Consider the following 27,246-nt stretch of genomic DNA (forward strand, 5'->3'; position numbering starts at 1 on the left):
TCCTCCCACTTCCCTTTTAAGGTTGGAGCGAAGGGGCTTTTGAAAGGCGAATGGCACCAGTCCCACCCAGGTGTCAAACTTAGCCCATCAAGTCGAAAAAGTCCTCCCCGGTCCCCCGCTCCACAAGTCTATGAGACACTTCTATGCTGGAATTGAACTGCCCTTCGCAAAACATTGCACAACCATCTTGAGCTAACAGGGAAGCTATTTTTGAACACATGAACAGCAAGACATGAAATTGGTTTCTTGGGGAATAAAAACTACAAGGTTTTTTTTTCTGGCGTGGAGATGATTTACTATGCGTTAATTACACCAACGACTAATTTGGTTTCGCCCAGGGAAAAAACAAAAACATTTAAAACCACGTTACAATGCTTTATTCCAAAGACCACCAGGTGTTTGTTTGTTTTAAGTTTCTGTAATACCTTGTTCAGGTAATAACACTGCCCTCCTCAAAGAGGCAAGCTGCAGAGTTGTAATCCTTAAGTAAGGCAAAACAGTGACAACACGATAACGTTTAAGACTGATCAGATAGCAGCAACAGCAGAACAGATGTCAGAAGTCACCCAAAGGCCATTTTCCTGGCACTGAACAGATGGCAGTGCCAGGGCAAGTCTCTTTGGGGAGAGAATTCCATAAGCGAATAACCACCACTGCAAAGGCCTCTCTCTTGTCACCATTCCAGGTTTGTTGAGAATAGCCCGAAAACATTCCCAAACGCTACACAAGCAAAAGGAGGCGACAGCTGCAAAATGAAGTAACAGTCACAGGTGCATTTGTTCCACACCAGTTCGGGGTTTGAAAGGCTGAAAACTCAGCAGACCTTTCTTACTTGCCTGAGTGCTCCCTACTATTGAATAAATGGGCTTAACTTCCATGTGTTTTGGGTCACACCAGTATAAACCAAACTAGGGCATTACAAACAAAAGTTGGCCAGCCAAATATACGGCCTCGGCCCAGTATACCTGAAGGAGCGTCTCCACCCCCATCGTTCTGCCCAGACACTGAGGTCCAGCGCTGAGGGCCTTCTGGTGGTTCCCTCACTGTGAGAAGTGAGGTTACAGGGAACCAGACAGAGGGCCTTCTCGGTAGTGGCGCCTGCCCTGTGGAATGCCCTCCCATCAGATGTCAAGGAAATAAACAACTATCTGACTTTTAGAAGACATCTGAAGGCAGGCCTTTTTAGGGACATTTTTAATGTTTTATCACTTTATTATTATTATTATTATTATTATTATTATTATTATTATTCTGTTGGGAGCCGCCTAGAGTGGCTGGGGAAACCCAGCCACATGGGCGGGTTGTAAATAATGAATTATCATCATCATCACCACCAGAATTTCTGATTCTTAACAGTGGTAGAAGATTTTGGCTTGAGGCACGATTCGCAGAAGTTACAGGCTTGCTATATTTGTGCCTGCAAGCAGCTTAGCTTTTTCAACCTCCTCGTGAGATATCAGACACATTGGGCTGAACAGCGTGAAACCAGTGTAACTGACAAAGAGCAGAATCAAGCTAAGTTTATAAAAAATTAGGTCCCAGCAAAGCATAACTTTATCATACAATTCAAAACCTTTTTTTAAAAAAAGAAGGTCCATCCAAGCTAATCACAGAAGGTGGAACATTTTGTCTGCGCAAGCACATCAGCTTGCCACATGGAACGAGCCTTGATGCACTGTTCCCTGCCAGAGCCAATTTGGGGGGGGGGGGATGAGGAGAGGAGTAGGAAGAAGCCCCCTTGTGCAGGTCTTCCACTGATGGGGTACATTAGGTGGATCTTGCCCATACATGACGTCCACATCGTTAGTCACTTCGGCATAAATAGGTCCATTAGTTGTTGTTGTTGTTTAGTCGTGTCCGACTTTTCGTGACCCCATGGACCAGAGCATGCCAGGCGCTTCTGTCTTCCACTGCCTCCCGCAGTTTGGTCAAACTCATGCTAGTAGCTTTGAGAACACTATCCAACCATCTCGTCCTCTGTTGTCCCCTTCTCCTTGTGCCCTCCATCTTTCCCAACATCAGGGTCTTTTCCAGTGAGTCTTCTCTTCTCATGAGGTGGCCAAAGTATTGGAGCCTCAGCTTCAGGATCTGTCCTTCCAGTGAGCACTCAGGGCTGATTTCCTTCAGAATGGAGAGGTTTGTTCTTCTTGCAGTCCATTGGACTCTCAAGAGTCTCCTCCAGCACCAGAATTCAAAAGCATCAATTCTTTGGCGATCAGCCTTCTTTATGGTCCAGCTCTCACTTCCATACATCACTACTGGGAAAACCATGGCTTTAACTATACGGACCTTTGTTGGCAACAGCAAATGTAATGTAAGTTGTGGTCATTGAGAAAGTCCATACAAAGATCAGAATGCCTTTTAACCCCATGGTCTTCTGCAGCACCTAGCAGGAACACATCACAGATCTTCAGAAATATTAGGAGCTTCTTCAAACACTGGAGGAACTAAATGGTTATAATTAAGCCTTGTCGACATCTCCCTTTGTTTTCCTTTCCCTGCTCAACAATTTACACAGCCATCTATCATAATAAATGCCTCCCTGAATGCCGTGCGCTCTGGTCTCTACACAATAAGGCCATTTAGCCTTCTTGAGCTCCACTAACCAGAGAGAGGAAGAAAGAACTGAAAAACTGGGTGGTATTCAACGAAGATTTACTTGGGAGCAGACCCACTTAAATGACCTGACCTAACTTAGTGGGTCTGCTGCAAGCAGTGCTTATTTGAATTCCACTCTCTGGGAGCAGGTGTGTGAATGGCGCCAAGGAAGTATAGCAAGGCGGGTCAGCAGTGGCAAGTCCAGAAAGCACAGGTGAGACAAACCCCTGAGAGGTTTAGGGGTTCCCCAAAGCACTTTCCAGAAGCTGCACCAAGCATTGATACAAGAAGCACCAAACTAACATGGACATAGCGTACAAGCCACGTCCAGTAGAGTCAAAGTTTTGGACTTGCAAGCTCTCAAAAATTATTGGATTACTGGTTTTGATTTAATTTTAATTTTAAAATGGACCCATTGTTGTTTTTGTTATCAGTTATGAAAAAATTAAGCTAAAGCATAGGAATATTATTTCATATATCATTTTCACAAGGGCAAAAGTTTTTTTTTATGGCAACTATGAAAGGATAGGAACAGAAATGTACCAGCGATGGCTAAATTGACTAATCATGTGCATGTTAAGAAAAAAAGGAAGGCAGGAACACGATACACATGGGAAAGGGCGGCATCTTCATTGAGGTTTGGAATAAAAAAGGTCATGTTACAATAGCTGTGAGTGCAAATTTCAAGGAGTTATGTGCGTTTTAAAACAATAAATGGGTCAGAAATGCCATCCTGTGGAGCCCAAACCTTAGTATGTTTTCTAAGAAGCAAGTACAACTAATTTCAGTGGTGCTTACTTCCCAATCTAAGGATTGGTGCATAGGATTATAGCTTTATTCTTACTTTCTAAGGCAGGCATCCTTAAACTCGGCCCTCCAGATGTTTTGGGACTACAATTCCCATCATCCCTGACCACTGGTCCTGTTAGCTGGGGATGATGGGAGTTGTAGTCTCAAGACATCTGGAGGGCCGAGTTTGGGGGTGCCTGTTCTAAGGCATGCCACAGTGACCCTCAACTAAAGTGAGATTTACTTCTTTGACCCAATGCCTAATGTAGTTGCAACAGCTCTTGCCCCAAGTCTTCGGATCTGCAGCCCCACATCACATCTTCAGTCTTTAGCTCTATGGAGGCAGCATCACCACGCCCCATGAGTACATATCCCATAGCACAGAAAGATATGGGGAGAAATACCAGCGCAGCCTAAATTAAAAGGCCTGCCAATTAAGGGGTTATAAAACCATTTTATGTTGTGCAGCAGTAACTGTTCTATCACCTGCCAATGGCCCATTTATCAGGATCAGATGTTGTCTGTTAAGCCAATTAGTTAAACAATCTTTATGAAATAACTTTTAAATGGGTTTCAAGGGAAGGTGGAGGAATCTCGTTAACATTTCAACTCGGGGCCAAACTACACATGACGCTCCCTTGTACGATTTCTTTCGTACAACGGAGGGTGTTTTGCTTTTTTTTTTTTAACAAAAGAAAACTGTTCACAATTTTTTTAAATGGAAAACATCCTCAAGGTTGCAAGAGCAAGAGAATGTTAGGGAGGAGTGTTATTTAACTCTTTCCCTTTCGGCCTTTTGTTCCCCCAAACTCACCTCCCCCCCCCAGCTGTTTTCCCATCCATGGGAGAGTCAATTGCAGTTAATGTGAACATGGGACGCGGGTGGTGCTACGGTGTAAACCACTGAGCCTCTGGGCTTGCCGATCGGAAGGTTGGCGGTTCAAATCCCCACGACAGGGTGAGCTCCCATTGCTCGGTCCCTGCTCCTGCCAACCTAGCAGTTCAAAAGCACGTCAAAGAGCAAGTAGATCAATAGGTACCACTCCAGTGGGAAGGTAAATGGCATTTCCGTGCGCTGCTCTGGTTTCGCCAGAAGCGGCTTAGTCATGCTGGCCATCTGACCCCGAAAAACTGTCTGTGGACAAACGTCGGCTCCCTCAGCCAGTAAAGCGAGATGAGTGCCACAACCCCAGAGTCGTCCGTGACTGGACTTAACTGTCAGGGGTCCTTTACCTTTTAATGTGAAATAACAACAAAGTGGATCTCTCTCCACTTGAGAATAGTGGCAACACTTTAGCTGAAGTTATTGAGAGTGCCGTATGATTGAGCAGTTATGGAACAGAGTGGTACAACAGCTGTACAGTGGTACCTCGGGTTACATATGCTTCAGGTTACATATGCTTCAGGTTACAGACTCTGCTAACCCAGAAATAGTGCTTCAGGTTAAGAACTTTGCTTCAGGATGAGAACAGAAATCGTGCTCCGGCGGCGCGGCGGCAGCAGCAGGAGGTCCCATTAGCTAAAGTGGTCTTCAGGTTAAGAACAGTTTCAGGTTAAGAACAGACCTCCAGAACGAATTAAGTACTTAACCCGAGGTACCACTGTCTGGATGTACAGGTTTGCTGGCCTTTCTTCAATGAAGAGTCTCCTAACCCAAGTCCCCTTAGGGCTCATGTCTCATGGTAACAGACAAGGAAGCATAGATCCCAGGAAAGGAGCCTGCAATCATAGGCACATTGTTCACAAGAACGAGGACTTATTGAGTGGCATTCTCATCAAGGAGCGAGAAATGCAAATTATAGCTCCGCACTGATTATATTTATATCCTGGCATTGAGCCACTGCTCGACTGGTGTCACAACTTTGCTTTGTGCAGCACATGTCAACAAGAGTTACGGCCCCTCTTTCTATTTAGACAGATAAATGTGCCTCCTCCCTAGATGAACAGCGTTCATTACAGTGAGCCACTCATCCAAGAGATCGTGGCTACAGAGTCACGTGTGTCACACATTATTCACCGAAGATTTTGAGTGTTCACCATGGCACACAGAGTTAATTGAAAAAGCGTCATCTCTGAAAGGCGTTCAGAGTTGTCTTTGTGTACTGCAAATTTTGTCGAATGGTTCTGCTAAACCACTTCCATTATCTTATATTTGGATTTAATTAATATAGCAAAATGCTGTTGAGCCTGTTCTACTCACACAAACACGAGTACCCCTACTGAGGATGAATAGTGAGAAACTAGGGCACTGTATTTTGGTGGTTCCAAGGTCCAGGAAGTTGGTGTGTTACCTGTTCTAGATGGAGCGGCACTCCCCTGGAAGGAACAGGCTCGCCACTTGACCCAGAAGTAGTCGCACAGTATTTCTTATGAGCTTCGGTTGAGACCTTCAATTGGTTGGAAGACCCTGAGCACAGTGATCCATGTTCTGGGAACTTCCAGGCTGAATTACTGTAATGCTTTGGATCCCCATTTTTTGATCATGTACCAAGCCACGGCTGGTGTAGTGGCTGGAACCAGAGTCTGAGCTGAAACTAGATCAGGTGCTGAGCCGGAAAGGGCTGGAGATTCATTCTCTCAAAAGGGTGCTGTTCACTGAGCAAAGGTTCAAAGGAGACTGGTCTGACATAGTCACTGCTGGTTCTTCCTCTGGTTGGTCCTCCATTGGGCCACAGGTCTAGATTCAATCATTCTTTCTGAGCTATTATCAGAGCACTGCTCAAAATTTCCCAGGCGTCAGGCACAATGTACGACTGGCATGGGTCCAATTGCAACCACCTGGAGATCTCTGGTGGCCTCTCCAGCTTTCTTAAGCAGGTAAGCAAAAGATCTTATTTATATCTCACCTTTTTCTCCAGGGAGTACATGGTTCACCCCCTCCTCAGTTAATCCCTACAATGACCCTGTGAAGTAGGTTAAGAGGCTGTGACTGACCCAAGGTCACCCAGTGAGTGTCATGACAGAGTGGGGCCTTGAACCCTGATTTCCCAGTTTCTAGTCCGACACTCTCACCATTACACCACTCTCAGAAGAGAGTACTATGGGGCAGCTATATAAATTGAGCAGGTAAACCAATATGGGGAAAGCAGAAGGAGCTGAAATATTTTCCTTGAAGCGTGAATTTGTTTTATTCTGGATTGTTTTATCTGGTGTTTTAATGTGTTGTAAACCGCCTTGATATTTTTTTCTTTAAAATATAAAGCAGAATAGAAATGAAAATTATAATAATAATAATTATTATTATTATTATTATTAATAGTAAAAATGGTGCCTAGACATACTGTTGTGGCGACCGCGATTTAGATTTACGGTGCCATTTTGCAATTAGCTTCTATATCTGAGTTTCTGACACTGTATCAGAGCCAGGTCATGTGTTATTCCTTCATGTAGGAAAATGTGTGGCTGCTCCATAAAGAAAAAAACTGCATTTTATACCTGACATTGTACATGCTTTTGTGTATACAGGAAGGCAGGGTGTTGAAACAGCTGCCCATCCTTTTATACTGGATCCCTCTTTTGCTGCAGCAAAAACATTCAATAATTTCAATCAATTGATGAGGCCATCACAGCAGCATGCGGCCCATTATTTCCTTGGTTTCATCATTACTCGGCATTCCTATACCTGAAGAACTTTGTGGGAAATGTAAAAGAGCAAAACTGTTAAAACCAGCATAACTGATCCAGCTCTGCTTGTGTAGAATGCCATGCTTGTTTCTTTTATTAAGCTGAAACTCTGACAGTGGCATCATCTGAGACGTGCAGGAGTTGTCCTTCAACATGCAGACTATTTCCCAGAGACCTAGCGTTCAGGACTAGCATCAGGATCATCAGGTTCCAACCCAGGGGTAGGCAACCTAAGGCTCCTAAGTGACTGACTGCAGCAGGCAGGGAATAAGGGCTACGTTGCTGCTGGGGTCCAACAGGGGGCATCTGTAAGCTGGTCCTGCTCATGGTTTTCCATGGAGCAAATCAAGTTGGGCCCTGGGCCCTGAACACTGCAGTCCAACTCATGATGGTGGTGGTGATGATGATAGTTTATTATTTATACCACGCCCATCTGGCTGGGTTTCCCCAGCCACTCTGGGCAGCTCCCAACATAATTAATAATAATAATAATAAAGTGATAAAACATCAAACATTAAAAACTTCCCTAAACAGGGCTGCCTTCAGATGTCTTCTAAAAGTCATATAGTTGTTTATTTCTTTGACATCTGATGGGAGGGTGTTCCACAGGGCGGGTGCCACTACCAAGAAGGCCCTCTGCCTGGTTCCCTGTAACCTCGCAGTGAGGGAACCACCAGAAGGCCCTCGGCGCTGGATCTCAGTGTCCGGGCTGAGCGATGGGGATGAGACACTCCTTCAGGTAGAATATTTCAAGGGTTGGTGAGAAACTTGTAACCAATGGAGGTTGTGGTGTGAGAGGCTATACTTTCATTGGAAAGATCACTGGAAAGATCTGACATCAAGGAGAAGACAGGAAAAAGAAAATGCTAAAATATGAATCTCACTTGGGTTGCCACAGCCAGTCTGGGTGGCATTGTCATTGAAATGGTGTGCATGCACCATGTCATGTGATCAATTACATGATGTGCAGCTTACCTGCCCCCCCAAAAAATATTTTACTCAAGTTGCCACCTCTGCCCACCTCCATGCTGCTTAACATTCACTGAGTTAAATCACCTATGGATCTGAGGTAAAATGTTAACAGCATAGTGAAAACACTGTGCTCGTTCCCCCCCCCCTTTCATCAAATAAAGTGTCGCAGGAGAGATGCAGAAGAGGTATTTCTGGGGTCAAAAACAGACTGAATCATACAATTAGAGAGCTGGAAGGGACCCTGTTAATCCTGCAATGCAGGCATCTCATAGAATCATAGAGTTGGAAGAGACCACAAGGGCCATCGAGTCCAACCCCCTGCCAAGCAGGAAACACCATCAGAGCACTCCTGACATATGGTTGTCAAGCCTCTGCTTAAAGACCTCCAAAGAAGGAGACTCCACCACACTCCTTGGCAGCAAATTCCACTGTCGAACAGCTCTTACTGTCAGGAAGTTCTTCCTAATGTTTAGGTGGAATCTTCTTTCTTGTAGTTTGGACCCATTGCTCCGTGTCCGCTTCTCTGGAGCAGCAGAAAACAACCTTTCTCCCTCCTCTATGTGACATCCTTTTATATATTTGAACATGGCTATCATATCACCCCTTAACCTCCTCTTCTCCAGGCTAAACATGCCCAGCTCCCTTAGCCGTTCCTCATAAGGCATCGTTTCCAGGCCTTTGACCATTTTGGTTGCCCTCCTCTGGACACGTTCCAGTTTGTCAGTGTCCTTCTTGAACTGTGGTGCCCAGAACTGGACACAGTACTCCAGGTGAGGTCTGACCAGAGCAGAATACAGTGGCGCTATTACTTCCCTTGATCTAGATGCTATACTCCTATCGATGCAGCCCAGAATTGCATTGGCTTTGTTAGCTGCTCCAGTGGTGGCTTAATCCAAGCAAATGCAGCACTCCTAAGATTTTGGTCCCTCTTGTGGATAAGACACCCAGTGGCACAGGCCAATTCTTCAGCATGCAGAAAACTGAAGGACGACTAGGCAGCACAGGGGTGCTCAGCTCTTCAGAATGGACCACTCACCATGGAAGGGAGAGACCTTCCAGGTGCGTCCAGCTCTGGAACTTCTTCCCCCTTCAAAAGCTCTACCTCTAAATTGGCAGGTGCTGAGGAAGAGGGGACTTTCAGTCTCGGCCACTGACTTTCATGGAGTAAGATCACCGGGAACAAGCTGCTCTGCTCATTAGGCCTGACACTCAACCAAGTCTGTGGAGATTGTGGTTTTGCTAATAAAAAGTTGGCTCCAACTTTGAAACTGTGTGATTACTGAACAGCAGACTCCTGGGACAGCTATTTAGACATTAGAACAGAAGGCACAGTTCCAATTCTGATAAAAGTAAAGAGTGTTGTTTTACTCAGAGGAGACCCACTGAACCATGTACTCCCTGGAGAAAAAGGTGGGATATAAATGCAGTAAATAAACTCTTCTGCTTACCTGCTTAAGAAAGCTGGAGGGGTCAGCCAGGTGGAGATGTCTGTCACCAACATGGCCATCCAGAGATCCGCCCCCCCCCCAGTCGCGACTGGACCCATGCAAGTCGCAAAACACGCCTGGGGAATTTCTAGCGCTGCTTAAACAAGCAGCTCCGCTTGCAAGCACAAGGTTACAGAAGAAGGTTACAGTCTCAGGACCATTAAGCAGCTGCAAATTGGCAACCAGAAAACTCAGCTGCTGGGCTTGATTGACAGGACATAGTATGAAATGCCTGCCTTTGTTCTTCATGATCAATAGCAATGCACATTAAATGCATGTGAAGTTAACCTACAGCCCAGTGCCAAGAAACATTTTTCTGGTTAGTATCTCAAGCCTCAGACATAAAAGAATGAAAACAGATGATTTATATCAAAATGACTGCATGGTTCAGGATCAAAGTCTCCTCCTGTTGGAGTTTTAGCACCGACTAAAGCAGGAACCAAACCAGACCCTAACATTTAAAGTGGGGGGAACCGGGGGACCCCAAATGCCTCCCTCGTTCCAACCCAGGGGTAGGCAACCTAAGGCCCGGGGGCCAGATGCGGCCCAATCGCCTTCTCAATCTGGCCCGTGGACGGTCTGGGAATCAGCGTGTTTTACATGAGTAGAATGTGTGCTTTTATTTAAAATGCATCTCTGGGTTATTTGTGGGGCAAGGAATTTGTTCTTTTCCCCCATAAAATATAGTCTGGCCGACCACATGGTCTGAGGGACGGTGGACCAGCCCACGGCTGAAAACGGTTGCTGAACCCTGCTCCAACCAGCCCCTTGATAAGGCTGGATCCATGGCCAGCAAGGTGTGCTCATAGTTCTCTTTCAGCTTCTGCCTTCTGGAAGAAGGTACAGGATTATAAAGACTAGGACTAGCCGCCTGAGAAACAGTTTCTATCCAAATGCGATTTTGGTTTTAAACGCAGTGTAAGTGGAAGGACAGATCGTGAAGCTGAGACTCCAATACTTTGGCCACCTCATGAGAAGAGAAGACTCCCTGGAAAAGACCCTGATGTTGGGAAAGATGGAGGGCACAAGGAGAAGGGGGCAACAGAGGACGAGATGGTTGGACACTCTCGAAGCTACCAGCATGAGTTTGACCAAACTGCGGGAGGCAGTGGAAGACAGGAGTGCCTGGCGTGCTCTGGTCCATGTGGTCACGAAGAGTCGGACACGACTAAACGACTAAACAACAACAAAGGAGTCTCTATGGGAGTATATTGTATTTTAAAAATGGGGTATCAGAGTTTTTAGGGGGGTTAACCAGGTTGGGATAGCTGGGATAACAGACTTGTTGGTTTTGAATGTCTTAGGTAGATTTATTTATTTTTTCAATTTTGTTGTTCTATATGGGACAATGACAATGGAGGGAAAGGGAAACAGGGACACACAGAGTTTGTGACAGGGGCTAACAGAGAGGGTGCCGGAGGGGTATACCGAAAAGAAAGCAGCACACAACACCGTTGTAAATAAACCGGCACCTGGTAACAGAAACAGAATGCATGTTATGAATTTCCAATGCACATATACTTCACTTCCGCAGGTAGTAAATAAATTCCTTCTACTGAGCTGATACTTCAGTTTGTTTTTAAATACGAATGTTATTATAATACATGAATCTCCCCTGCGTACGCACACAGTGTTAATTCTGTTTCCATGTGCAGGGCTGGAGAAAAACATAAAACTCTGCATATGTTTACGTTTCAAGCTTTGAATTTGACACTTTGATTATGGACTGAGCTTTAACGAGCTGGAGTTTGCGCTGTTTAATTGTGGCACTAAGTTCCCTGCATCATTTTGCTTCAGCCAATTTTGTTCAGTCCAGTGAGGATGAGCTTTGACTTTGGAAATCTCAGACGCGGCGAGGAGGGCGGTGGGCTTCACCTTGCATTGTTCTGCTTTCTGAGCTGAGTGGGTGGTTACTAAGAAACAAGATACCATTACCTCATCCTGTGACCTATCGCCCAGCTTGTCTGGCAATGATTCTTTCTAAAACTCAACACAGGGTCACTGGAGGAGGCGGGTGAGGAAAGATGGGGCAACATTATTAAAATCGTAAGCTAAATAAGAACTTGATAATTCCCTGGAGCTGGAAATGTAACCGGGAAGCTCAGAAATATCTGGAAGTAAGGCCACTGAAACCAACAGCAATACAATTTTAAAGAGCCAATATATCTCTTTTCCTAACTTGTCCAAGGAAACGGCATTCTTCTTTCCCTCGCATGGCACAAACCTTTTATTGCTTTCTATTATTCCTTATAAACACGCTATGTTACATATAAATGAATGCATGATACAAGTAAGAAATACAAGCCTGTTGAAAATGGGAGTTGCTGTGTTTAGTTTTGAGCACTCTCAACAGTTTCACGTTCAGTAGGCATCAAATAAGATAAGCAATTCAGCCAGCATCAAGACAGTGGTCAACACTGGATGTGAAACAGCATCCACAGAATATGCCATTTAGATTGGTCAACATTCCCAACCACAACTGACCAAATAATTATATCAAACAAGGAAGTGATACAGTCTACAATGGAGTCAAAACTTGATGGGTGAGGTCGAGAGTGTGTGAAGCAGAACCAGTAAGTTAATAACTCAGCCCTCCAGCTGACTACAATTCCCATCATCCCTGACCAATGGTCCTGTTAACTAGGGATGATGGGAGTTGTAGTCCAAAAACAGCTGGAGGGCCAAGTTTGGCCATCACGGGGGGGGGGGTGCCAAAATTTGCCAAGGGCTGCCCAAAAAGGCCCTGAGGGTCACTCACCTTTCCCTACTGCCCCACCACCACTGGAGAAATGGTGCCAACATCACCAGCAATTTTGGGAGCCGTGTGCGAGAGCTTGCTGGAAATTGGTGCGCTGATGGCAGCGCCACTTCCCCACCAGTGGTGGGGCCACTTTCCCATGTCACTTCAAGTGGCAAAATGGGACACCTGCCCGCTCCTGATCAGCAGTGTAGAGTTTTACCCACACGATGGCAAATATCACACAGAAAATGATAACAATTCCAAGCAGAGTTTTTTCTTGAGCTTATAGCTGGTTAAAGCATTCTACCTAAATTTGAGTTCCTTAGAACATTGATCTGCAAAAGATGCAAAATGTTGTCCAGCAGAGGAGGAAAAGTACAATCTACATGGTAAAGAACTGCCCTTTGAGGAAAGCTTGCAATGTTTAGGGGTTTGGGGTTTAGCAAAAAGACAAGAAAGGGGATCGGAGGAGCCGAAGCAGCAGCTAGAAAGTGCTTTCCTCTCTCTTTCTCTCTCATACAATATAAGCAGTAAAGCTAAAAGGTTGGACATTCAGGACAGACAAGGGAAGAGCTGCCCACACAACACCTACTTGGGGAATGCATTGTCACACGTCGTGAGGATGGCCACCGACAAAGTACTGGGCAAATTCATGAGGAAAAAGTACACAAGGGGCTACTAATCTGTGGTTATGATGTTTATGTGCCACCTGCAGGATCAGAGACAACATGCCTCCGAACACCAGTTGTTGGGAACTAACAGCAGGGGAGCATGGTTGTCTTTATGTCCTGCTAGCGTGTTATCCATAAGCATATGGTTGGCCAGCTCTTCTTTATTCTGCAAGGGCAGAATAACATTATTATTTAGAATCTTGCACAAGTCTGCCAGCTTTAAGCATTTATTTGGCAACAGTTGCTTTAGGATCCGGAGGTTAGGCACACCAGCTTCATAGGTTCTCCTTTAGAGGAGAAGACTGCACGTTAGGGTTTAACAACATAATAAGCCCACCACACAGCCAGACAGCTGGTCCATTGGCCAATATTGTCTACTTTCAAAAGGAAAGTGTTATCTGGTCTCCGGTACAGATTTCTTTTTAACCCAGCTATCTCATCATGATTTAATCAGACGTGATACGGATTCACAGGGCCCTTTACATGCAAGGCAGGTGCTCTACTAGGGAGCTTAGAGCCCTCTCAGCACATCCAAAGAAAGCGTAACCCAGCCTGCTCACCTCCCAAGTTTCAGAAAGAGCTCCACTCCAACGAAACCTATAATTTCTGGAGCTGCCTGCCAGGCACTTTTCTTGTAATTTCAAAGGCTTTTTCCTGTTATGAATACTTAGTACTTTAGGTTTTTATTGCTGCAATCTAATCTAAGAGGGGGAAACAAATAACGCCTTTTCTAAACAAAGCATTTTCTAAACAAAGCAAAACAAAGCTATGACGTGCAGGGGTGCAATACGTAACCTTTTTTTAAAAAAACAAAACAGTAAGTAATTTTTCAGAGAGCTCAAGTAGCAGAAGATTGTGCCAGTCTTTCAGCCCCAAAATTCAGATGTTCTTTCTTGAAGCCACCCCCCTGGGCATCTTTCCAAGAAATGGGAAATGGAGTAAGTGCCTCCTTATGTGTCCTGCGGATTCTCTCTTTCCGTGTTCCTACATTATTCCAGATTAGACAATTATCCGATGTAACACACCTCGACATCTGGGTTACTGGCTGCAGCCCTAAAACACTGTTTTCTGGAAGCCCGGAGAACACAGAAACCGATCAAGCGGTTTTCTAGCAGGTCAGATCGTCTAGCCCAGGATGGTCTATTCTGATGGGCAACGGTTCCCTAATGTTTCCTCGCCCCGCATCCAAGGACTGTCGAACTTGAGCTGCACAGAACAGAACCTAGAACCTTCCGCAAGCGAAGCCTGGGCTCGAGGGGGAGACGGTGCCCCCGTCGGGTTCTCCTCCCCGAGCCCGGACCTCTCCTCCTCCGGACCCGAGCCGCCTGCTTCTGCTGGGCAGGTGCGGCGCCCTCTCTCGCCACCCAAGGCAAGCGACCGAGCAGCCCGGCGGCGCCACCGGTTGCGCAGCGCAGGAGCCCTTCCCGGGACTGTGCCTCCTAGCGCGCAAGAGCCGGGCACCTCGGACGCCTCCGCTGCGCGCACAGGGGCGCACGCCAAGCTCGGAGCGGAGCGCGCGAGGGAAGAAACTTTTGGAGACGCCCGGGCGCAGGCAGGCGCGCAAGGGACGCGGAGAGCCAGGGAGAGGCTCCCGTCCGGGGTCGGCCCGCCCCGGCGCGCGGAGAGCTGCCCGGCCCGGCCTGCTGCCCGCCCGCCTGCCTGCCTGCCTGCCTTCCCGGCGCAAAGAGGTTGCCAAGCGCGCTGCCTCCGCCGGTCCCCGCGCAAGGCGCCCGCCCCGTCACCCGCCCGCCCGCCCGGTAGCAGCAGCATCCCCGGCGGGCGAGGCGGGATGCCACCGCGGCACGATGCCCCTCGCCCACCCGGCCGCCCCTCGCCCTTACCTGCGCGCAGGGTCCCCCGCGGGGCGCGGCGCCTCCGGGATCCGGCGACCAGGAGCCGAGCAGCCGCCCGCCAGGCTCCGGCGACGCGCGTGGAGGCGGCGGCGGCGGCGGCAGCGCGGGCGGCCGGGCGGGCAGGCAGGCAGGCAGGCGGTCGGCGGAGCAGGAGGCTGGGCGAAGGAGCCGGAGGAGGAGCCGCGGCGGCCCCGCTCCCTCCCTCCCTCCCTCCCTCTCCGGCTCGCCGTCTGCCAGGGAGCGGGGCGAAATTCCGGCGCGGCGGCCAAGCGCACACAAAGGAGCCCCGGCGAGTCCGCGCAGGCGGGGCGGGGCGGCGGGGAGGGCCTTGCGCGCCGCCGCCGCGCACTTTCAGGCGGAGAGGAGGGGCGTGGGAAGGGCAGCCGTCGAGGCGCGCACCTGGGTTGCGGGAGGCGGGCTGCCCCGCTCGGCATCGGGCTGGAAAGGCGTCGGGGGCGCAGAGAAAAACTCCCTGCCTCGTTTGTGGAAGGGAAAACCGGAGAAGGGAGCAAACGGGCTTGGATTTAGGGAGGAACGAGCAGTGGCGTAGCGTGGGGGTGCAGGGGGGCCCGGGCGCAACATCTGGGGGTTAGGGGGCGCAAATCCACGGGTTAGGGGGCGCAAATTACTTGCCTTGCCCCGGGTGCTGACAACCCACGCTACGCCACTGGGAAGGAGAGAGAGACACAGCATACGGGGCGCCGAGGGGAAGGGATGTGGGGGAAAGGCCGCCCAAGACGAGCGCGCGGCTCCCCCTGGCGTGCGCTCCCCGTCCGGGCTCCGGTACCCGGGAGGCGGCCAGATGGTTCGGGCTGTATGTAACTCCCCGCCGGACAGTCGCCGGGTTGCAGGAAGCTGATTTCCAGCCCTCCAGTCTGCCCAGAGGGCAGGTGAGGCGGACGCAATATCTTGGGGTCACAAGCTGCCTTGGGAGTTGCTCCCCCGTTCCCTCCCCAACAATAGTCCTTTCAAAAGGTGGAACCCCACGACCTTGCAATCTCAGTAGCTGGAGTTAGTAAAGCAGCCCTCCCCAATTTTGGAACCCTCCTAACAGGGCCGGATGAAGACATTTAGAGGCCAATTACAAGATTGTGGTGCCCTCTTATATATCTAATTCAAAACATAAACAACCGCAAGCCATAAAATAATTTTTTTTTAAAAAAAAATGAAACAAAATCTGCAGCAAGATGGAACATGTTTATTTTTGTATATTTGTATAAATAATGTTTATTTTTGTTCATCTGCACCGTGTGGTCCATGGTAAATCTGGCAATGGAACATTTATACGATGCCCCCTTTTCTTTGATGCCCTAAGCATGGGCTTATTTTGCCTAATGGTTAATCCAGCCCTGCCTCCCAGTGTTTTGGATAATAATAATAATAATAATAATAATAATAATAATAATTTATTTATACCCCGCCCACCTGGCTGGGTTTCCCTAGCCACTCTGGGCGGCTTCCAACTGAATATTAAAAACGATACAGCACCAGACATTAAAAACTTCTCATGCAAGCAGTAGTCCCAATCCTACAGAGAGCACCAGGTTTGGGAAAGCAATAGTAAGAATAGTGAAAGGCAGTGGTGTAGCATGGGGGGTGCAGGGGGGGCCAGCCGCACCGGGCGCAACATCTGGGGGGAGTGCGCTCCACGGGTTAGGGGGTGCAAAATTTACGGGTTAGGGGGCACAAATTACTTGCCTTGCCCCGGGTGCTGACAACCCACGCTACGCCACTGGTGAAAGGGCAGGCTGGGGAGGAGGAGATAGTTCACTCAGTAGCAGATGCAGAGACCTTGCAAGAATGACATGTGGGTGGTGCTTTAATAGATCAGGAAGCAGAAGAGTGAGGGGCAGGAAGCACTCTGATCTTTTCTTTGACACCACTTAGTCTCCAAGATTGCTTTGAGTCTTCCTGCTTTGTATTTCCTTAATACAGACTCTGGGCATTTTGCTTAGTCTTTGCATAAAAGCCAGGCATTCCGTGGCCATTGTAGCCGAGCAGAACCACAGCAACAAAGAGAAAGTGAGGCTTCATTAGCTACTAAGCAAGGTAAAAGATGCTCTGGGTTCTGTTGGCTGAGCTACAGTGTAAATCATGTCTTAAATTATAGATGAGGCACCAAGGGAGGGATCCTGGAAGTCTGGCGGTGTGATCCCACAGGGAGAAAGGGGGGAAAGGGCTGAGATGGCGATGAGTGCCGAAGAATCTGCCGGCCCCTCTTCTGGCTCCTTCTCGTCTGGAAGTCTCAGGCCTGCACACAATAAAAGGATCTCAATCAGAGCACATTTCAAGACACCATGAGCAGATAAACACAGCTGGGAAACAAAGCTTCTTGGGCTGAAGCAGCGATAAATAATATCTCTCTCCTTTTCCAAACGACAATCTCCATTTAAGTTTGTGGAATTAAAAACTGATTTGTTGGTGGATTGCTGTGTTGACTGGTATTGTAAGGTCTCTCCCACATTCATTTATACGTCCAGGAAAAAAAAGGGAACAAGAGAGGGAAGATAAATGTCAAGGAAGTTGTAAGATGCTTATGTTCATATAAGTCAGCTGCCAGGATTCAGTGTTAAACTGCCTGAAGGACACGCTGTGCTCTCTCCTATATTGCTCTTTGCCATATCATCTTATCTATACTCCCACTTCATGATAATTTTGTTGCTCATCCACAGTTTTGTTGCTCATCCATGTTGTGGCTAATATTTTAGTTTCTCAATAGTACTTGACACCAATACAGTGGTACCTCAGGTTACATACGCTTCAGGTTACATACGCTTCAGGTTACAGACTCCGCTAACCCAGAAATAGTGCTTCAGGTTAAGAACTTTGCTTCAGGATGAGAACAGAAATCATGCCCTGGTGGTGCGGCGGCGGCAGGATGCCCCATTAGCTAAAGTGGTCTTCAGGTTAAGAACAGTTTCAGGTTAAAAACGGACCTCCGGAACGAATTAAGTACTTAACCCGAGGTACCACTGTAAAAGAACTGCAAACTACGGAGGAGTTATATTCTGGTGTGTATTAGCAGAACAGGGTATATGCTTAAGTTGTGTCTGATTATTTTTTCTGGTACAGAGAAAATGAATTTGCATGTCTAGTAGCAATTGCGCCTTGTCTTCAAAAATCAATTATTCAGCTTGTCCTCCCCCCCTCTTTTTAACATGACTGTAAATGGATGAAAACTGACATGAGTCTTTCTGTCCTGCACCAATTCACCTTGTTCTGACAAAGTGATACCTATCCTTGGACTGTATAATGAAAGAGAGAGAGAGAGAGAGAGAGAGAGAGAGAGAGAGAGAGAGAGAGAGAGAGAGAGTTGCTCTGAGGTTGTTGGGGGCAGTTAGGCTGTGTGATACCCAGGTCCCTTCTAATTCCTGGATCCAGCAAGGGTTAAAATGTAATGGAGGATTCCGTTGTTCAAGTCGACAGGCCAGCATGACCTTAGTAATGCCCCTAAGTGTGGGTCTTTAGTATTAGAAAGGCAGTTGCCTGGTGCCAAAGAGGTGGGGCCCCTCCCTCACCCAGTTGGTAGTGAGAAAAATAAAAACCAGAGGGGTGCGTATGCCTTTGTGCTTGGCAAGAAGCAGACAGGAGAGTGAGAAGCATGCTTGATTTTCTGTCAGTGCTGTGAGCCCCTCCATCGCAGGCTCAGGTTGTACTGTATATACAGTGTGTGTCAGTGGCCCATATATTGTGATATATATTGTGATATTTCCAAGGAAACTGAACCCTAGGTAAAGGTAAAGGGACCCCTGACCATTAGGTCCAGTCATGGCCGACTCTGGGGTTGTGGCGCTCATCTCGCTTTATTGGCTGAGGGAGCCGGCGTACAGCTTCCGGGTCATGTGGCCAGCATGACTAAGCCGCTTCTGGCGAACCAAAGCAGCGCATGGAAATGCCGTTTACCTTCCCGCCAGAGAGGTACCTATTTATCTACTTGCACTTTGATGTGCTTTTGAACTGCTAGGTTGGCAGGAGCAGGGACCGAGCAACAGGAGCTCACCCCGTCGCAGAGATTCGAACTGCCGACCTTCTAATCGGAAAGCCCTAGGCTCTGTGGTTTAACCCACAGCGCCACCTGTGTCCCTGAAGCCTAGGTAAGTGCCTGTAACCCCTGGGATCTCACACGGATCAGAGATTGGGGTGAGTGGCAACAGCATAATACAAATTGTGCCCAGCAGAAAGTCAGGATGACAAGACTCATTCTGAACTTTAAAAAAGGGGGGGATTAAAGCAGCATATTAAAATTCAAGATATGTATGTTCTTATCACCACTGGTTAGAAGCATATTCATAGGTGTCGTGCTATTTTAATGGGAGGAGGGGGGGAATTTTTACAGGTTCTCTTGACTATACAACATCTAGTTTTCCAAAAAGGAGGCACCACAAGTTATGCATGTCTGCAGTAATATTTTATGTCGGTTATTGGCACAACTTGTGATCATTGTGTTGAATCCATAATGTGCTTTTTTATGGTTATGTGATGGCTTATTTGGTAGAGCATTATAATACTTATGTTTTGTATTCTCATTAGGTATTTTGCAGGGAGAGGGTGGGTTTAGCATTATAGCATTATTAAAACATAGTCAGAAAAGTTGCACCCATTTTGGGTAACTGATTTATACCCCCACCCTTTTGCAACCGAAGTAATTTTCATGCTACTGGGTTGCCTGATTTAAGTCATACTGGCTTGCCTCTGTGTGTGGCTTTTCCCTCTGGCTGGCTGGCAAAGCTACGTGTCACGGCTTCAGTTGGTGCAGTGACAACGGAACAGTACTGACACAAATTACACTGAGGAACTCAAGGACATCCATGTAAAGGGCAAAGCGTTCAAACCTAATTCACTGCTTTAAGGTGTGTGAGTTAACTGCTTATGCTCCGGAGGGAAAAGGAAACCCCTTGCTAGGCACAATGGGACCTACTTAATCTTCATTTTGGCATTTGTTCGTCAGAAACAAGGTGAATTGGTGCAGGACAGAAAGACCCACGTCAGTTTTCATCCATTTACTGTTAAAAGGGGGGGGGGGAGGACAAGTTGAATATTTGATTTTTGAAGACAAGGTGCAATTGCTACTAGACATGCAAAATCATTTTCTTTGTACCAGAAAAAATAATCAGACACAACTTAGCCATATACCCTGTCCTGCTAATACACACCAGAATATAACTTTATATCAAGCATTCCGAAAGATGTGAGACATACTTAAATTAACTGTAAAATCAATTGTTCCTTTTTCAAAATCAAGCAAGTGTTTGTGGAACTAAGTATAGCGCCAAGAAAATAGCAGACCTGAATTATTCACTTATAACAACAAAGTTCCACATTTTCTTTGGTGAACTCTTATTCCTGTGGTAATGTGCCTTGATATCGATGGTTGTCTAATATCTTCAACTGCTCTACATATTCCGGCAGTGAAGAGATAGAAAGATAATTTATTTCAGGTAACTAGCCTTTTGAATCACCAGTGCCTTGATCCCATAGCTCTCTGTGCAATGCAAAAAGTGAATCGGGTCAGTAGCACCAGTGGAACATTGTGAGTCATAATGTTGCACTAGCAAAGAAATTCAGGTCTTGAGCAAGTTGGACACGAGAGCGGACGAGATGGACCAAGAAAAAAAAAAGAATAGCAGAATCGTGTGACCCTGTCCATGCCAAGAGAATCAACTTATTCTCCATTGCCCCACGAGTGCAGTCTTGGGACGATAAATAGTAAGCATTAACCCAAAGGCAGAAATACTGACGGCTGAAGCTCAAACAGAATGGAAGTGGCACTGCCACACCGTACACTGATCAGTGCAGATCCTGTCTTAGCAAAAGCCACAGCATGTACATGGTTGACAAGGGGAAGGAGACAGAACTGTGAGTGGATAGGGCACTAGAAAAAGGGCCTCTACAGCAATCAGAATTACAAGAATAGGAGAGCTGCTAAGTTGTCTGCTCAGATCCTTGAAGCTGCATGTTTGTCCAAAATAAATTTTGATTCATCAAAATCAAAGTAGTTGCGTGTGTTTCTGTAACAGCGCCCATTCCCTTTCTTCAGATTGCTGAGATGTTTTGAATGTATGTTTGCCTGCAAACTACTTAGCTGCTTTTAGACACGGTGTGCTCATAATAATTAGTAATAATCTTGACAGCTTGTCAGAGAACGTTTTAATGTCATGATTTAAATTTTGCTCATTATGCACAGCGCATGCTGATACACCAACAGCTTTACTTTCCCCACCTTTTTCCTGAGTTTTGTCTTTCTTTTTACACACACACACATACAAAGAACTATAGCTTTCATTATGCAAGCAACAATAAGTTCTGAACTTCCACTGTACATCTCTTCCCCTCACTTTGAGAACTGCTAAAACGTGAAGATCAACATCAGTGTTTTGTCCCATGTTTGGAATTATGTTCCCGGCTTCCACTGCAAAATGAATAAAAAGAAACCTGCCGCAATAATTACTGTAGGAATGTGATTGCAACAGTAAACAACGATATGCTATAAATAGTGATATATTCAGCTGAAAAGCAGCTGTCTCCTGGGGGGACATTTTATTGATGGAAGTCATAAATCTATAGGAATATGTATAAGTCATAATAACCATGGCACATATAAGTTGCTTCCACACTAGAACTGCTACGTGCTGCCGAGATGTTCAAATGAGCTGTTTGTGGGATTAAAGAGGCGGCTCCTTATACAACTTAAAATAGCACCATATTCTCCATCAGTGCCCTTCCCTGTGGACAAGATCGTCCTATAATGTTTACAGGGATGCAGGTGATGCTGTGGTCTAAGCCACTGAGCTTCTTGGGAAGGTCGGCAGTTCAAATCCCCGTGACAGGGTGAGCTCCCCTTGCCCTCTCCCAGCTTCTGCCAACCTAGCAGTTTGAAAGCACACCAAGTAAATAAATAGGTACCGTTGTGGCAAGAAGGTAAATAGCATTTCCATGTGCTCTGGTTTCCGTCATGGTGTCCTGTTGTGCCAGATGCGGTTTAGTCATGCTGGCCACATGACCCGGAAAGCTGTCTGCGGACAAACGCTGGCTCCCTCAGCCTGAAAGTGAAATGAGCGCCACAACCCCAGAGTCACCTTTGACAGGACTTAGCCATCCAGGGGTCCTTTACCTTTTACCTTATACTGTTTACCCACAAGTAACTTGTACTCAGCACAGATTCTGTCCAGTGTTAATTCACAGCTCTCCCCACCCCACACCCCACCCCCTGCAGATTCAGGGCACCTGGAGGGATGAGTGATAAATTGTCACTTATTTAGTTGGTTTCTGCTGTCTTGGGGAGATGAGACTTTAATTACCAATGTCTTTATTTCGGGGGGTGCAGGTGTTACAGCAGTACATAAATTAATGATTTCACCGCATTTAATTTTGCTTACTTGAACTTCCACATTCAGGTTTTGTTTTTAGTTTCCTGCTTCATCAGACTATTATCTTTCCTGAGGAACTTAGCCAAGCCAAATTGCTAAGTATAAAACTAACAGACTAATTTCATTTAGCATCCTACATGGGCTTGGGGAAGGGCTGGACATTTGGAGGTACTTAATTTCTCATTCATTTCCTTCCTAATCCACTTGTCAAGAAGGCCAGGGAATTACAGTATAAATAACCCATGTTGTTATTTACACACACATTCACGGACAAAACCATTACTAGCAGGCAATTCTGTAGCCGCGGGGAATAAGAAGGTGGAATAAAGTCTTCTCAGGTAAACTTTCTGCCTCCCACTAATCTGCAGAAAGTATCATCACAAGCAGGGACCATTTCACCTTGGTGGCAGAATCCCACAGAGGAATGCTCTTGTAGGGCAGCCCAACTACCCCTGCTGCCAGAGAAGCAGCAGCTTCCGGCAAGAGCTTGTGGGACTCTCACAAGATCTCACCAGAAGCTGCTGCAGAACAACCTCAGTAAGCAAGGTAGAGGCAGGGCTACAGGGACAGGCCATCAACTATGACATGGATCACTCCCTGGTGGCGAGCAAGACCCTTCTCCAGCCAAAGAGGACCCATATCACAAAGCAGAAAGTGGTAGCCTCGAATCAGCACTGCCAGAAAAGTCATACCTGAACTTTCTCTGATTCTGTTGAACAAACTCTACTGAAGCACCTCCATAGGCACATACCTCCACATGTGGTGGGAGTGCCCCAAAATCCAACTATTCTGGACAACAGCCATATGAGAAATATGTAAAATAACTAAGCAAGTATTAGAAATCACCCCAGAGTTGGCCCTACTAGACATCTTCCAAGACAATAATGCCAATTTACACCACAAAGAACTCATAACCCACCTACTTTCAGCAGCCAGAAACGCCATAACCAGACATTGGAGAGACCTGTCAGGAGTAAGCATGGACCAATGGAACCGAATAGTATGGGAAACAGCCTTACTAGAAAAATTAACCAATAAATTGAAACTGACACGGGGACAAATAGAAGAAGACACCTTTACCTTTATGGCTTCCCTTTATCACATACACAGCCCAACAGGACAATGACAAAAATCCACCAACAGCATACAAATCAGTATGGCTAACCTGATCCAAAACACCCACCCACCCACCCCACTCACACATGAAAACAAAGACCACCACAGCCAGTCACAAACAAACAACCACACCCTAGGCCAACCCCAACCCCTCTCACCACCAAAGGAACACAAGTGAATAGCAGAGAACCTGCACAAAACCCCACATATATTAAGTATAATAGAAACATCGCCACCTGATCCCACCCCCACCCATCTTCCCCCCCTTTCCCCCTCTTCTTCCTAATGTCTCAACAAATGAAACTGATCTGTAAAAAATGTTACTTGGAGGAGAGAGAGAGAGAGAGAGAGAGAGAGAGAGAGAGAGAGAGAGAGAGAGAGAGAGAGATTGCACATACTTTTGTAAACCAAGAAAATCTTTAATAAAAATACATTTAAAAAAAACTCTACTGCCCCAGAGGCAGCGTCAAAGCAAGGTGGAACCACCTCAAAGAGGAAACCTACAACACAGCTATGAACTCTTTGGCCAAAAGAGAGCAGCACATCCCCAGCTGGTTTGAGGCTGGCATGAAAGACATGGAGCCTGTTATCACTGCAAAGTTCACAAAGCTCTTGTGAACTACAGGTGTGCGCCTTGTGAGAGGACACTTGCTGCCATATGAAAGAAGGGATGTCCAGAAGATTGCTAGATGTGCCAGTGACTACTGGCCAAAGCTGTGTCATTCAACTTGCTGCTGACCCTGGCAGCACTTGCAAAATGTACGAAGGTATGAGGAAAGCCTTTGGACCAACAGTCAGAAAAACTCCACCTCCCAAAACCTTGTCTGGAGAGATCATTATAGACCTCAGCAAGCAGTTGAAGTGATGGGCAGAGCACTATCAAGAACAGTCCTTGTGGGAAACCATGGTCTTTGCCACAGCATCCAGACTTTGCCTGTCTTAGAAGACCTGGATGTACTGTACCTACCTAACTTGACAATGCCATCAACTCTCAGGCATGTGGTGAAATCCCAGGACAGAACAGAATCGCAACAGAAGAACTGAAAGTCAGCCTCAGTTTCTTCCTCATAACACCCCTTCATGAGCACCTCTAGCAGTTTTGGGAAACAGGATCCATGCAACAAGACACACTCAACTCCATCATTGTGACCCTCTACAAGAACAAAGGTGACCGCCCCACTGTAACAACTACTGTGGAATCCATGGGGAAAGTCTTTGCCTGTGTAGTTCTCAACAGTCACTCGCTGACACGGTCTATCCCAATTCACATTGTGGCTTTAGGGCCCAGAGGTCAACAGTTGACATGATTTTCTGACTGCACCAGCTGCAGGCGAAATGCAGAGAGCAGAGACACACCCCTTGTCTGTTTCATTCATAGACCTGATGAAGACCTTTGACCTCGTCAGACAAAAATGACTCTTCACACTGCTCAACTAGATAGGATGCCCACCTAAGCTCCACAAGATGATTGTGTTCTTCCACAAGAACATGTGCAGCACCGTCTGTTATGATAGCTCATCCTCGGATGCCTTCCCTATAAAGAGTGGGTGTCAACTAAATCCAGGAGGTTTCTGTGTTTGGCAAAGTTTGATCAAACATTGACTAATTCTAACTTTTATTAAATCATAACACATTTAAGGGGATCTAGTCCCAGCCCACAAACTCATAACATCACCCCCCACCCTTAGAAAGAGGCATCTCATCATAGATGTGTAAAAGAATAACGTAAAAGAAGACATTTAAAACAAATCATTAAAAAGATCATAACACAATGGCACTTTTACCCATTCCTTTCACGCAATCTCCAGCCCATCGAGAATTCTCCAGGCCACCTGCTTCCTTCTTGTTTGAGACTCTGTCCTGTCATATAGTGCCCAAAATCTTCCTGACACAGCACATATGGAACGCATTGAGGCATATACAAGTTGCCCACAATTCACTTCCATAAAGCAGCATGTTCAATTAATAGGCTTGGTAGAACTTCCATTCCTGGGTAAGGTGATTGAGAGAGTGGTTGCTGAACAGCTTGGTGGGTTTCTGGATGAAACATCGGCTCTGGATCCATTCCAGTCCGGCTTCCGCGATGGTCATGGGACCGAGACGACTCTGGTTGCCCTAACAGATGATCTTCGTAGACAGCTGGATCGAGGCAGGTCGGGGCTGCTGATTCTTCTAGATCTGTCAGCAGCTTTCGACATGGTCGATCACGAACTCCTAGACCACCGCCTTGCCGACGTGGGGATCCACGGCACAGTCCTTCAATGGCTGCGCTCGTTTCTCTCTGGTCGGGGACAGAGGGTGGCACTTGGGGGGGAATTGTCATTGTGCCACTCCTTGGTGTGTGGAGTACCTCAGGGTGCGATACTCTCCCCGATGCTTTTCAACATCTTTATGCGCCCCCTCGCCCAGCTTGTCTGGAGTTTTGGGCTGGGTTGCCATCAGTATGCCGATGACACCCAACTCTATCTGTTGATGGATGACCATCCTGACTCGGCCCCAGACACACTGACCAGATGTTTGGAAACTGTGGCTGGATGGTTACGTGGGAGCAGGTTGAAGTTAAATCCTTCGAAGACAGAGGTCCTTTGGCTGGGACAGGACGATATGGGATTGGGAGGGCAACTCCCATCTCTTGCGGGGGCGCAATTAGTGCCAGCACCGTCCGTTAAAAGTTTGGGTGTAATCTTCGACACCTCCCTTTCCATGGAGGCGCAGATTGCAGCTATAACAAAGGCGGCATTTTTCCATCTCCGCCAAGCTAAGCAGTTGGCTCCTTACCTCTCTCACCCTGACCTAGCCACTGTGATCCACACGACGGTCACCTCCAGACTGGATTATTGTAACTCGTTCTACATGGGGCTGCCCTTGAGACTGACCCAGAAACTCCAGCGGGTGCAGAATGCTGCAGCGAGACTCCTTACGGGGTCTTCGCTGTGAGATCACATTCACCCGGTGCTATACCAGCTGCACTGGCTCCCGGTGGAGTACAGGATCAGGTTTAAGGTGCTGGTTTTAACCTTTAAAGCCCTATACGGCCTAGGACCCTTGTACCTACGGGACCGTCTCTGGTATGCCCCACAGAGAAACTTACGGTCTTCAAATAAAAACATCTTGAAGGTCCCAGGCCACAGAGAAGTTAGGCTGGCCTCAACTAGAGCCAGGGCTTTTTCGGCTGTGGCTCCGACCTGGTGGAACACACTGTCACAAGAGACTAGGGCCCTGCGGGACTTGACATCTTTCCGCAGGGCCTGCAAGACAGAGCTGTTCCGCCAGGCCTTTGGCCAGGGCACAGCCTGACTCCCTCCCTCGGCAATCTTCGCGGAGCTCTGGCCCAATGGTGGCCAGTGGCTTCAATTTAATTAATTTTATAATGAATGATTTTAGAGTGTTGTTTGTGCTGTACTTTTGTACTGTTTTATTGTTGTTAGCCACCCTGAGCCTGGCTTCGGCTGGGGAGGGCGGGATATAAATAAAATTTATTATTATTATTATTGTGGTGTTGGTCATTAGCATTCCATAACCTTTTAGAGAGGCGAACCATTGCTGTACCTGCCTGAACAATATGTTTGTCCAGCTCAGCATCAATGGAGAGGTTGCTGGTTATGGTGGAGCCCAGACAGGCAAAATCATCTACCACCTCAGGCATGTGGTCACCAGTGGTGAAACATGGGGTGCTGGTGGTGTCCTGACCCAAGATATTGGTCTTTTTTATGCTGATGGTGAGGCTGAGTTCCATGCAAGCTTGGGCAAAATAATTGATGAGTCTCTGTAGAGCTTCCTCAGAGTGCACTGTCAAGGCTGCAACATCTGCAAAAAAACACATCTTGCAGTTAAGAACCTGCCATACTTTGGTCTTTGCATGGAAATGTGCCAGCTTGAACCTATTCCCGTTGCCCCTTGAATGATTGTACACAACGTCCATCTTCAGTTGAGATGAAGGCGTATGAGAGCAACAGGGAGACATATTATGACAGATAGAGTTGTGGCGAAACCACAGTCTCCTCAGCTTAATCCCTTATTTGCCTTCCG

At 46.9% G+C, this 27,246-nt stretch overlaps 1 protein-coding gene and 1 long non-coding RNA gene across 7 annotated transcripts in view; one reads left to right on the forward strand and one right to left on the reverse strand.

Moving 5' to 3' along the window:
• Positions 1-14,818, reverse strand: part of ENOX1 (ecto-NOX disulfide-thiol exchanger 1) — a 291,224-nt gene extending 276,406 nt beyond the window's left edge. For all 6 annotated transcript variants that reach the window (XM_081917831.1, XM_081917828.1, XM_081917832.1 and 3 more), the window contains exon 1: positions 14,723-14,818. The gene's annotated coding sequence lies outside the window, so the exon portion shown is untranslated. The remainder of the gene's footprint in view (positions 1-14,722) is intronic.
• Positions 14,819-18,467: 3,649 nt separating this feature from the next.
• The window catches only part of LOC309373641, a 102,523-nt gene continuing 93,744 nt past the window's right edge, over positions 18,468-27,246 (forward strand). Inside the window, exon 1 of the long non-coding RNA XR_014170121.1 lies at positions 18,468-18,828. This is a non-coding gene — a long non-coding RNA (uncharacterized lncRNA). The remainder of the gene's footprint in view (positions 18,829-27,246) is intronic.

Source organism: Podarcis melisellensis (assembly GCF_964234715.1).
Source record: "Podarcis melisellensis genome assembly, chromosome: 7".
Lineage (NCBI taxonomy): Eukaryota > Metazoa > Chordata > Lepidosauria > Squamata > Lacertidae > Podarcis > Podarcis melisellensis.